The 12,188-nt window shown below is 42.8% G+C and overlaps 1 pseudogene; it reads right to left on the reverse strand.

Moving 5' to 3' along the window:
* Positions 1 to 1,501: 1,501 nt before the first annotated feature.
* On the reverse strand, positions 1,502 to 5,405 carry LOC115694160 (auxin efflux carrier component 5-like; annotated as a pseudogene).
* Positions 5,406 to 12,188: the final 6,783 nt, after the last annotated feature.

Raw genomic sequence — 12,188 nt, forward strand, 5'->3', positions numbered from 1 at the left:
TCTATAAGAACTCGGGAATTTTTGGGGTGTACAAATCACAACTAAGGAATCCGTGATGTTAGATAATTCATGAGTTAATCGCCACAAATTTTCTCATCGCTCTTGCATTGATCCTCCATTTTCTGTCTTCAAATGTTTCTTATCTAATCTTTGGATCTCGGTCAGCTTTTATATAACCTCTAAAACAGCATAATAGGCTATCAGCAGTGGAAGGGATGCCAATGTGCCCACTAGGGGTGTCAATGGGTCGGGTCAGGTCGGGCTTTCATGATACCCGACCCGACCCGAAAACAATAGGGTTGTACTTGACCCGTCCAGACCCGGCCCAAGACCCTGTTCAGCATACACCCCAAGGGCCGGGTCGGGTTTCGGGTTTTTTTCTCTTCAAACACACACATACACACCTTTCTCCCACTCTCTCTCCTCCTCCTCTTCGTCATCTTCACCGTTTCTCTCTCTAGTTGCAGACAATTTGCAGAGACCACAAAGAGAGAGAGAGAGAGAGAGAGAGAGATGAATTTGATACAGAGAGACAACAATCTCCAGCGCGTCCATCATCTCCAGCGGCCCCTTGTAAGAGCTCTGCACCTCGTTCTCCTACTTGTCCTCCTCCTACTCCTCCCCCCCTCCTCCCGACGATCGGTTCCCGGTGTCGTCGCTGTCCTTCCCGATCGAGGACAACCCCGCCGATGACGAGCCGCTTCGCGCCGGCGCCGGCGCTGCCGCGCCCCCCTCGCCGCCGGAGGAGTTGAGCTCCGGCGGATCGAAGGCCGAGGGCCGGGCGGCGCCGATCGAGAACCCGGGGGGCTCAACCTCGACCCCGTGGCCGCCGTGCAGCGCGACCGACATAGCTGCCGCGATTCGTCTTCTTCACCGTTTCTCTCTCTCTAGTTGCAGACAATTCGCAGAGAAGAGAGAGAGAGAGAGAGATGAATTCGGGAGGACATGACCCTGTCGGCGGAAGCGGAGAGATCTGAGCAAGCGAGCGAACAAGCGAGCTCCGATGAGACGAGCGAGGAGGAACGAGCTACGACGAGGCGCCGTGGATCTCCGAACAGAGTTTCATGCGAGAGAGCGAGAGAGCGAGCTCCGGCGAGACGAAAACCAGGCGACGGATGCGGAGATCGGTGTCGAAAAATCAAAGGATCTCCGACGAAATGTGCGCAGAAAGTGAGAGAGAGGAGAGAGAAGGGGAGAGACGAGAGAGAGAGAGAGAGAGAGAGAGAGAGAGAGGTGTGGGCCGGCCCAGAGTGTGAATGGGTCGGCTCGACCCTACCCCAACCCTAATGAAACCCCAAATTTTAGGGCCATATTCGAATAAGATTAAGGCCCGACCCCAAAATACCCCAAATTTTAGGATCGAGCCGGGCCGGCGCGGGTTTCATTGACACCCCTAGTGCCCACCCTACAAATATACAAGTGCAGATGCCTTCCTTAGGTCAATGAAAGTTGATTTGGGTGAACATTGTGGACAGAACTAATTTGAATGAATTCAGACAACTTACGCAGTGCTGAGAACATTTGCATGTAACCCGTACTCTTTGGCGAAGATGAAAGTTGTAATCGCCAGTGGTAGTGCCGCCTGCAAACGGGGAAAAGGCAATCACTCTTCTGGATCCATGAAAGTTAAATAAAAGTGACAACCAGAGCTATAGCTTTGGAAGTTCTATCACTAGGCTTACTTAAGCAATACTAGTTTACATTGGCGTATTTAAAATATGAGCTATCCATTGCTTGAGTTCATAAGATGGAATCAATCTCATGGCATCCCGTGGTCGAATATAGGCAATGATCTTTAGTTTCATTACCTGCATGATAGTGATTCTGAGAACATCGCCGCGCAGTCCCATAACAAGGGAACTTGTCACAGCCTAATCTTCGAGGGCCGCCTCAAGGAAGTAGGTTTAGAGGTAGACTCTCCCTAAGTTCATACCTCGTGTGACATTGGTTGTTTAAATCTATTTGTTCAATAGGAATCGCTACTAGCTACGATTAAAGGTCGACTAGAAACCCTAATCGAGATATGGGAGTGTTATCTCGAAAACATACGCAATCAGAGATTATTAGGGATTGGGGACTTGATTACACTAGTTTTTCAACTAATGCCCTTTCGATACCAAAACTCGACTATTTGCTAACCAAAATATCACAGTAGTCTTTTACTAATTGAGAATTTTGAATTTTCATCCTAATCATTCTAAAAGGGGAAAACAACAATCAATGAATTTAAAGTACGCAATCAAATGAAATCAAAATGAAGGTACACAAATAACGACCTAACATCGTCTCTAAAAAAAACAATAAAAAATCCCTAAGGTAAAGCCCTAAAGGCTTATTAAATTTTGGGTTCAAGTTTTGTTCAAGCCAAAAGTGCTTATTGAAAGTCCCAAACCAAGAGAATTCTACATTTTTTTTAGCTTTTTTTCACATTTTTTTATTTTTCTAAATTTTTATATATTTTTTATATTTTTTTTTCGGGAAAACGGACTTCAGACTGGGTCTAAGAACCCCGTTTGATTCAATAGTCCGACCCAGACCCTGATGGTCCGGGCTAGGTCAATTCGGGCAAGCTCTTGGGCCCAATAGGAATAAGGCCCAAACTATCAAATTTCAGTTTTTATCCATCTTGGCCCAATTCCAATTCAGCCCATTCAATTGACTTGACATACAGCCCATTACATCTTTGCTCCACCCAAATCAGAACGTGACTCGATCTCCATTATAATCAACTCTTTTTACTTCTTTTTTTTTTCTTTTTTCATTTTTTCTTTTCTTTTTTATTCCCTTTTGTTTTGGTCTTCTTCCCTGATGGCCTTTTTTATTCACGCCCTCATCTTCACTGAGAATAGCTATTTGCCACCTTCACCGAGAACACTTCTTCCGGCGAACTTCATAGTACCGTCGACCTCAACCTTCAATCATTGACGTCAACTAACCACGGCCGGCTAATGACCACCGGCCACTAGTTGGCCGACGGTTTCTACACCGTCGGACTAACTCCGGCGAGAAACTCTCAAACTTAAAAATCACGTTAACTGAAACTCAGTCCCACGTAGGAAACATATATGCAAATCAGATCGTGACATAGACTAACTGAAGCGGCCTCTAACCGCAGGCATCGCTCCGGCAAAAGTGGAATGGATCTTCCATCAATGGCCGACTCGGAAAAATGATGAATATGCCACAAAATCAAGGAAAAACACGAAGTCAGTATTGATTCATCAAACTAGGACCTAATCAAGCACAAAGGACGAGTTCCATGCGTCGATTTCACAAAAATCAATTCGGTTTTTCAGTTATGCATTTCGCCGAACATATGATTTGCAACTTCAAAAACGATTTTCTGATTTAATTTTCCAACGATTTTCAGCGTAAACACAATATATAAAGTTCTGAATCACCAATATATTCCACAAATCCGCTTCAGTTTCACATGATTTTGACTAGAAATCATTCATTCAATTCGGCGTTCTATGCTTTAGTGTAACAGAGAAACAAAGCATTGCAAATAGAAGGTTTACCTGGTTCGTGGACAATGACTTCACGGTAGTCTACGAACGGGACCGCAACGGAACTTGGCTTCTTCTGGCACGGCGAAGAAACGACGAACAATAATGCCTCGTACGTCCGAAGCGACGAACAACTTGGAGGTTGCAGATTCCGAGTCCAAGGAAGGGAAGAGATGGATCAAAAGCTAGAGTAGCAGCTGCAGGAGTTCTCCGGCGATGGTGAACAAACGACGGAAGAAGGGGAAGAGATTTGCCGGAATTCTTCTACGCGAGTAGAAGAACCGAACGCTCTCTTCTCCAAGACCCTTCTTCCCCGGCGATTTTTCTGATTCATCCCCCCTTTCTTCTTCATTCGAGTCAATATATATATCTTCCCGCGCTTCCACTAATGCATTCTGTTTTTCTGATAACAACTTCTACAGCTCAGCAAGCATCTAGAACCTTACCTGGATTTGTTTCCGTCACATGTTCGTTTCGTCACTGCCGTTCTCAACCACAGATGGTCCCTCTGTTCGTCACCATCTTCTGCTCACAAGCGTGAGCAAACAAAAGGGATCACGGGCGTGAGATTGAGGGTAAAAAGAAATGGGCTCAAAGGAAATAAATTGGGCTTAGAGACAAAAATAAAGAAAAGAGAAGAGGGGACCGGATTCGGCCCAAACGAGGAAAGAAAGATAAGCCGAACGCGCAGTGGGCCGAATGGGCATATTAGGCCCAATCGGTCTTGGTAGACCAAGAGTCTTTTTTTTTATTATTTATTTTTTTTTTAAATCTAGGTGTCAACAGCACTCACGGTCATCAGAGCTGGTCCAGCAATAAACCTCAAGACCATTCCCAAAAATGTCATTTTCATGCCACAAGCTATCACCCTTCTCTGCATTGCGACGAATATACCTGCACACATATCAGATGAGAGCAAATATGAAATCCTACTCTTGTAAATGAAAGTAACTAGGATTAGTTCCTCTTAGATGTCGACCGAACCTTTTAATAGCATGCCAACACATGGTTCTAGTTCAAGCTAATTCTTTACTTACCAATGTTGAACATAGCAGTTCCTAACCCGGCTCTTGATAGAATCTGTATGGATTCTTTGACGATGCCTGGCATTTTTACTTTGAACCTTACAAGAGAAATAGTTACGTGAGCGGATGAATATTCGGTGAGAATCTGACATTGCTTGCGAAAACAAAAGGCATCTCTTGAATTGCAAACCCTTGTGCTATTACTGCCCAAGCGACGCCGAGGACGCAAGTGTAGATGTTAGGATTCAAAGCCGTTTTCAGACCCACAATTATCACGGCGGTCCACAATCTTGGTCATGTGTTATTGGTCTCCACAGCCTCGGCCGTTCCCTTTGATATCTTTCTCGCTTGGCACCGAATCATCAGTGTTCGCGATCGTTGGAGAAAATTCCATCCCCATTTTCCAAAACTCGAGAAAACCCAAAAGAAGCGGAAACCAAAGAATGGTCTGCATAACCATTAATTGAACCACAAGATCCATTCCCACCTGACCATACATCGATCTCAATACTGGTGTACCGACAATTAGGAGATTATTTAAGGTGAGCAAGGAACAGGTGGTGATGCACCAGCTATAGTCCACTTTGCTGCTGCATTTGGCACACAAGGCAAGCATCAGGACAGCGAGGAACTTTGAGATAACATCCGCCGCTATGATGGAGTAATTCATCTCGAAGAGATTGGCGTGCGCGGCCATGAACTAGAAGCTGAAAAGAGGGAAGATGAAGCAGCAGACCATGCGGTTTATGCCGTCACACTGCTCTGAGGTGAACATGCGCCACCACTTCACGGAGCCATAGCCGAGCATCAGGGCGACGTAGAGAGGCACCATGGCTGCGAACACCTTGTATATATCTTCCAATGCAATCATGGTTCATTTCTATGGAGAACTTAGCTGATAATTGTAGCAGCCAGTTTGAATTAACATCTAGAGTGCTCAGTTTAGTTTTGCAAGACTATTTATTGGATGTATATGGTTCGAGAGGTGGGCTTCTAGTGTAAGGTGACTTCACCGCACTACAAGGTGAGGTCTCTTATTTGATTTAACAGGTCCAAAGTTCATTGATAAAAAATCGTCTTAACGAAAAGTAAAATCGATCTCATTTTTAGTAGATCTTCATCTTGCAAAGAAAATGAAAATTCTTTTATAGTAAAGTATAGTTATTATAAGTTACTTCATCTGTTTTGTGGTACATCCCCTTCGTTAAGAGTAAAGTGAGTGTATTTGTAAGTAAAATATATTTGTTCATAGTAAACTTTACTTGGTTCATGGTAAATCATCTCATTTCTTAGTAAGAACAATCATTAATAAACATCGTTTGTCCGTGGTATTTATTCTTAGTAAGCTTTTTTATTCCAATTAACATTATTTACCACAAGCAAGTAAAGTTTACTACGAACAAAGAAAATGAAAATTCTCTTATAGTAAAGTATAGTTAGCATAAGTTACTTCATTTGAATCAGCCTCCGCAAAACTGCCTCGAGGCTTGGCCTGTGGTCAAACCAATCGGAGATGTTCTAGGATTGGTGAATATCCACCCCCATCCACAGGGTTGAGCATGGTCCGAGTTGGGCCGATCCACCATTTCACCTAGGGACCAACCCGCACAGTGTTGGTCCCCAAATTTTGGGACTGAGGACCAACGATGTTGAACCTGGGACCAAGGACTGAACCAACTTTATGGGTTCGGTCCGATTCCAAGGTCAACCAAAGATCAATCAATTCTTTTTTTGTCTCGTTTTTTTGTATTTCGACAAACGTGCTCTTTGAAATTACATGTCAATCGTTTATGTGATATGGAACAACCAAATAGTGAACACTGTTACAAATCAAACAAAAATCTAAGATAAAGCAACAACAGAAATCTCAACTTGCCGAAAGTAACAAGCCATAGAAGACAAATGCTTAAAATAAAATACGCAATAAAAAGTTCAAAATTCTTTAATTAGTGACTAGGCTGTGTTCGTTTGGCGGAAAATGTTTTCCAGGAAAACATTTTCCGGGTTTTCCGGTGTTCGGGGGCGGAAAACATTTTCCCCCGGAAAACATTTTCCCCTCAATGAGGGAAAACATGACCAAATTGGCGGAAAATGATTTCCGCTTCTGAAAAGCGGAAATCATTTTCCGCCAAACTCCTCCTTCCCCCCTCCGGTTGCCGCCGCTGCCCCCCTGGTCGTTGGCTGCCGCCGCCGGTCGCCGGCCGCCGCCGCCGGTCGCCGGCTGCCGCCCGCGGTCGCCGGCCGCCGCCGCCGCGGTCGCCGGCCGCCGCCGCGGCCGCCGGGTCTCCAGCCTGCCGCCGCCGGATTGGCGGTCGCCCGAACACCAGAAATTGTGTTCCGGGAAAACATTTTTCAGCCGCCGCCGCCGCCGGATTGGCGGTCGCCGAACACCAGAAATTGTGTTCCGGGAAAACATTTTTCAGGAAAATGACTTCCAGGAAAATATTTTCCAAAAAGAGAATATTTTCCGCCAAACGAACAGAGCCTAATACGTATGTGATTTTTCATGAATTGAATAACACGCTTGTTGTCCTAGATCCCTACATCCTTTAATTAGTGACTAATACGTATCCACGTCACTCGATAAAGAATGTTCATAAAATTTAGGGGACAATTAAATCGAAATTCCTTCACGAAGGAACTATGTCCACGCATGGAGGGTGATCGTCATAGTTTAACCAAATCAATGTCCTAGTTGCGCCTGTGTAATAACGATAGCTATAGAACTCCAAAAGAGCCTCTCAACCTCACACACACAGTTTTTTGGATCAGTGTCCAGCCCCAGTTGCGCGATTCAATGAAACATCCATTACAAAAATGAATATGAAGTCTAACAACCCAGTCCGACGAGGGTCGATAGTAGTCGACGAGGCCGGAGGGCACGGGCAAGGAGCGGCTCTGAGCGGGCATGGCGAAGAGGGCAAGAATGAACCGAACTATGTACCGAATAGGAGGAAAACAATTTTGAGCTATATATGTAAAAACTGAAATTAACTCACGGAGGCGCCATTTAACGTAACGACAAACTTTGCTTTGGAATTTCAAAGTTAAGCATGCTCAGGTGAAAGCAGTCCCATGATGGATGAACTCCAGGGAAGGTGCCCACCTGTATGCCAAAAAACAAAACCGTGAGGCTTAGTATGGGATGGGCCAAAGTAAACAATATCTCAGTGAGTTAATCCAAGACGTCACATGAAGTTTCCTGAATCAAGGCATCTGCCAACAATTTGAAAATAGTATCATAACGAGCGCGATCTCACTTCACCAAGCACACAAAATGGTGTCCGACCATGCCAGACGGTGGCCATACAAAGAGAAAAGAAAATGCAGGCCGGACATTAACGTACTTGCCCGAGCACTGGCGGGCTTCAGGTCATTTTATGTTCAAGCTGACTTACTTTCATGACTTTTGAACTTGATTTTAAGTACAACTTGTAATGCGAGTTGCTCGCGGCAATTCATTAGGGATCTTACTAGTTAAATATGAGATAAATAGCACACACTAACTTTTTTTTATGATTTGTGCTATTACTTCATGCCTTCACCTGGAATAAATGTGTCTCTAGTCGGTTCCGATGTAGAACACGAAATCAATAGCACATGCTAGCTTTTCGGAATATGGAGAGCCGATTTTTTATGGTTTGTGCAATTGCTAGCGCACGCTAACTTTTTGGAATATGGAGAGCTCGGTTTTTTATGACTTGTGCAATTACTTCATGCCTCGACCTAAACTAGAGTAAACGAGCCGCGACAAACTACAGTTAGTTGCCATGTTAAAGTATGAGATGAATAGCGCACGCTAGCTGCTTAGTGTACTCTTGAAGATACCATACGACAGATTGCTTTTGAGCAACATATGGCTATTCAAACGAGATCTACATGTTTCAACTAGAAAAAAACGAGATCTACATGTGAGTCACGTTGATACGAAATCTCGAGGACTTCATTTTGAAAGTTTTGTACCTAACCTCACTTCTTCATTCAACAATTAGACCAAGAAAGCTTTGCAGGTTATTTAATGCAGTGACTTTTACGCTTTCTATATAATGAATAGAACATAGAGTTTGATCCGGGTAGAGTTACAATGCACGTAAGTACAACCGGAAAAGTAAACCTATTAAACGGATAGGTCAGGTCGGTTTGGGTCGGGTCATAAATGGTCCGACCCAACTTCACCCATTTAACTCGTTTATGACACATTTATCGCAAGGCAAAAATCTTGACTCATACCCGACCACTACAAAAAAACTGATTTTTTCCGACGAAATTTCCAACGAAAAATTCTGGAAAATTCGTTGTCCAACAAATTTTCCAACGAAAAAAAATTCGTTGGTAATAGGTCGTTGGAAAATTTTCCGACGAAAAATTTCAATTTTCGTTGGAAATTTGCGACGAAAATTTTTTCGTTGGAAATTTCGTTGGAAAACTCGTGGCTAAATTCGTTGGAAACGAATTTTTTTTTCCGACGAATTTTTTTTCGTTGGAAATTACAAATTTTTTTTTGATCGAAAAATTGTGGAAAGTTTTTTTCCATCGAATTTTTGTTTTTTGGTCGAAAAATTTCAATTTCAAAAAAAAAATTTTTGGCCGAAAAATGGCCCTCGTCGCCGGCGAGGGCCGAGCTCGCCCAGATCTGGGCGAGCTCGAGCTCGCCGGCCATGGCGAGGGAGAGAGAGAGAGAGTGCTGTGCTGTGCGGTGGTTCTCCTTCTCTCCTCCTTCTCTCCATCCCGCAGGATTTCACTGAAGAAGAGGAAGAAGAGGAAGAGGAAGAAGGAGGAGGAAGGGAGGGAGGAAGGAAGGAGGAGCCCGGACGGTGGCGCCGGAGAAGTTGCCCCGAGGATGATGCCCGCCGGTCCCGTTCCCGTACCCGTTCCCGCCCTCTAGGCGCGCGTTCCGGCCGTTCCGATCAGCGGGAAGCGCTGCCGGCGATGGCGAAGACCGGGGTGTTCGACGCCGATCCGGCGGCGAGGGCGGCGAGGGCCACCGAGGTGAAGAAGGAGCTGCAGAGGCCGGTCGGGATCATCGCCGACGACGAGGAGTGCGGCGCCGAGGCCATCGACCAGGCCGTGGATGCCCCGCTCGCGGCTAGCGCGGAGCCGAGGGCGCGGAGGAGGTCGTCCTTCTCGCTCCGGACGCCGGCTCGCTCCCCGAGGAGTCCGCCGCCCGATCTCCAAGGACCCGATGCGGGGGGGTTATATGTACACACTAAAATAATTGTCCGGAAAATTAAAATTCGTTGGAAATTTCCAACGAAAAAAAATTCGTTGGACATTTCCAACGAATTTTCCAACGAATTTTAAAAATGCCGAACGGTACCGATTTTTTTGTAATTCGTTGGAAAATTCGTTGGAAATTTCCAACGAATTTTTTTTAGTTTGAAATTTCCAACGAATTTTCCAACGAAAATTGTATACAATGAAATAATTGCCCGAAAATTGAAATTCGTTGGAAAATTCGTTGGAAATTTCCAACGAATTTTCCAACGAAAATTGTATACAATGAAATAATTGACCGAAAATTGAAATTCGTTGGAAAATTCGTTGGAAATTTCCAACGAATTTTCCAACGAATTTTAAAAATGCCGAACGGTACCGGTTTTTTTTTTGTAATTCGTTGGAAAATTCGTTGGAAATTTCCAACAAATTTTTTTTCGTTGGAAATTTCCAACGAATTTTCCAACGAAAATTGTATACAATGAAATAATTGCCCGAAAATTGAAATTCGTTGGAAAATTCGTTGGAAATTTCCAACGAATTTTCCAACGAAAATTGCACACACTTGAAATAATTGCCCGGAAAATTGAAATTCGTTGGAAAATTCGTTGGAAATTTCAACAAATTTTCAACGAATATAAAAATGCCCGAACAGATCGGGTTTTTGTAATTCGTTGGAAAATTCGTTGAAATTTACAACGAATTTTCCAACGAATTTTGTTTCGTTGGAAATTTCCAACTAATTTACCAATGAAAATTTTTTCGTTGGAAATTTCCAACGAATTTTGCGACGAAATATAGTTCGTTGGAAATTTCCAACGAATTTTACTTTTCGTTGGAAAATTTGTCGCAAATTTGCAACGAAAATTTTTTCGTCGCAAATTTTCGTGGCAAAAATCCAGTTTTTTTGTAGTACCCGACCCATTTAACGAAATCTAGGAAAACTTATTTCTAATAATTATTTTAAAAAATTGTATTGCGGAAACATCTTCATGCAATACAAATCTTTTAAAAAACACTTGAGGCTCCGTTTGTTTCGCGGAAAATATAACATTTCTGGAAAATGTTTTTAGGAAAATAACAATATTTTCCGATATTTGGTTGAAACCTGGAAATGAACTAGAAAATATTTTCCGCCGTTTAGTATGAAAAATCATATTTTCCTCTATGCATTCATTTTAATATTTTTATTTTTTTTAAATCACATTTTAATTATTTTTCTTTTTCTTTTCCTTATTTTCTTATTTTCTTTTCCTTTTTCCCTTCTTTCTTTCTTTTTTCTTCTTCCCCCGCCGATGGCGGCTGGCCACAGGCGAGGGATGAGCTCGCCTGGTGAGACTCGAGCTCGTCGGCCTCTAGCGAGCTTGTCCCGTGCCTGTGGTCGGCCACCGGCAGGGGAAGAAGAAAAAAGAAAAGGAAAGAAAAGGAAAAAGGAAAAGAAAAAAAGAAAAAGAAAAAGAATAAAAAGAGTATAAAAATTACAAAAATCAGAAAATTAAAAAACATTGAAAATTTCACTTAAGCTTATTGGGTAATCCATTTATGACCCATTTAATACACATTTAAGACCCATTAAGTTAATAAACAACCCATTAATGACCAATTTAATTCTATTTTTAAAACTAAACCCAACCCACTCATAATCCACAATCATTACATATGGGTTAACATATGGGTTCTTGATCCATTTACCACTTCTACGAAAAAGCTCATTTAGAGCAAGATGTCACTAGGCCAATTGCCAAAGTTGCCAACAGGCTTGTACTTCTATTGGTAAAGGGATTGGGGGTTGGACCGGAAAATACCAAGTCCAGGATATGAGCCCTTGAGCATCCCACACTTATGTACATAATAGAGAGGAGTGAGACAAAAAAATTGCCAAAGTTCAATTCAAGATTTTCGGCCTCAAAAATCATTTTTTTGGACACGTTTCTAACCACTTCTCCATAATAAAAACCCTACCACCACATTGTCTCTCACTCATTTTATGACTCCAAGAGAAATCTTCTCAAAGAGAGAGCATCAAAGGAGGCAGGAGTTTCAGAACCGGCGTTAGGTAGCTACTAAATTCCTTGTTTACTGAAAAGCTTTCCTTACAACTGAATTAATAAATGTTGACATATTTACCCCAAATTAATTTCCATTTCACAAAAAATCTCAAATCGGTACCCCTAAAACATATTTACCTTGAACTAATTTTCGTCTCATAAAAATCTCAAACTTGTATTGATGGTCCAAATCTACCCTTCTTTAAATTGCATAGTGTCAATACTTGGATTTTCCTCGTCACAAATCCACCTTGCATTCGTTTGTTACGTGTATTGACAAGTATGTATTTTAACAGGATATTAGATGAACTATTAACGGATGGTAGATTTGGATCGAGGATACCAATTTGGGTTCTGTTGCAAAACTAAAATTAGTCTACAGTAAATGTATT

Source organism: Syzygium oleosum, unplaced genomic scaffold (genome assembly GCF_021117445.2).
Source record: "Syzygium oleosum isolate NSW1041296 unplaced genomic scaffold, Sole_v2.1 Sole_v2.29, whole genome shotgun sequence".
NCBI classification, from domain to species: Eukaryota; Viridiplantae; Streptophyta; class Magnoliopsida; order Myrtales; family Myrtaceae; genus Syzygium; species Syzygium oleosum.